At 42.8% G+C, this 1,489-nt stretch overlaps 1 non-coding gene across 1 annotated transcript; it reads left to right on the top strand.

Annotated features, from left to right (window-relative positions):
* The first annotated feature begins 787 nt into the window (after positions 1-787).
* TRNASTOP-UCA (transfer RNA opal suppressor (anticodon UCA)) lies at positions 788-874 on the top strand. Its single transcript has one exon. It is a non-coding gene; the product is annotated as a tRNA-Sec (tRNA).
* The last annotated feature ends 615 nt before the right edge of the window (positions 875-1,489 follow it).

Here is a 1,489-nt window from a genome sequence, read left to right as displayed (position 1 = left end):
CTGCCTGTTTCATTTGGACTGAGCCCCATAATTAAGTAAAACCCCCAGCCTAATACCCAATGCTTTTCCAAGACATTCCTGGTACCGTGTTTCTCAAATGCTCAGGGGTTTGGTATGAAATACCGGTGGTCGGGATGCCAGCGATCACATGACTGGCGGTCACATGACACTGAAGATCCCGACATTGGAGGGGGTATTTTTACAGTCCCCCACCCTAACCCTCTGGGGGTGGTGGCAATGGGCTAACCCTCCGGTTATCTGAAATGGCTAATGTCAGCTACATCTGTGCCAGGATGGGCATACTGTGCCACCCAACAGCCGATAACCATTACTTTATTATTTACACATAACATTGCTGCAAATGAAACAATTACAGAATGAAAGTTACATTTATTGCGTCTTCTCTCCATAAGAATTGTATGTGATCACGTGCAGGGTCAGAAGTTGTGTAGATAAGAAAGGTAATAAGTCATGTCATTGTTACTTTTACACAATAGTGTTTCTATGGAAACAGAACACAAATCAGTTGGAAAGGTCATTAACCTCTATCTACACTTTGTACCCAGAATGCAATAGTATAGAATGCAAATGAGGAAACTGTCTCTTACTGTCTCCATTGCTAAATGTAGGAACGTAGGAATCATTAGGTATCTCTACTATGCAGCAGCGACTATATGGTAATCCCCTCCCCCCTGCCAAAGAAAAATAAAATAAAAATCCTATCTCCCTAAGTTTAAATACATTTACAATGAAGCCTATAAATAAGGCCTATTCAGGCTTTTTGCTTGCCCAGATGATCCTCAGTGGTCTGGGGTGCAGGCTTCAAACCTGTAGCTGTCTAGCGACAGAGTGGTTCAATTCCACCTTCTGGGCGTGTGTATGCAACAAAGTTCCAACCATGTTTTTAAGAAAACATAAAGATGTTTTTATTGGATGCTTTTGAAACAGATGATGATCTGCAAAATGCTAAACCAAAGCGTGTGTGTGTGTGTGTCCCGTCACCAGGATAAATATGCAAGGTTTTTGGCACAGTTACAGTATACACACACATGCACATACACACAGCATACATAGACATAGCAAACATACACACCCATCCACATAGTACAGACATACATACATACTGTACACAAAATTAAAAAAAGCACAGACCCTGCCCTGCAGCCGTCCCATCCCCCCACATTATACAGACTGTGTCCCTGGCTATTCACACTGCCCTGTTATACACTCTGCCCCCCTTATTATACACACTGCCCCCTTTGTTATACACATTGCCCTCTTTTGCTATATACACTGCTACACCCCATTATAAAAACTGCCCCTTTGTTATACACATGGCCCCACCCCAATTATACACAGTACACCCACTTGCTATACACCCTGCCCCATTTGTTATACACACTGCCAGGGCCGAAACTAGGATTTTTGACACTCGGGGCAAGGCGGCAATTTAGTGCCCCCCCCCCAAAAAAAATAAAATAAAAATATA

The sequence above is a fragment of the Pseudophryne corroboree genome, unplaced genomic scaffold (genome assembly GCF_028390025.1).
Source record: "Pseudophryne corroboree isolate aPseCor3 unplaced genomic scaffold, aPseCor3.hap2 scaffold_2835, whole genome shotgun sequence".
NCBI lineage: Eukaryota > Metazoa > Chordata > Amphibia > Anura > Myobatrachidae > Pseudophryne > Pseudophryne corroboree.
Note: the sequence above shows the minus strand (reverse complement) of the source record. Positions and strands in the feature narration are given on the sequence as shown.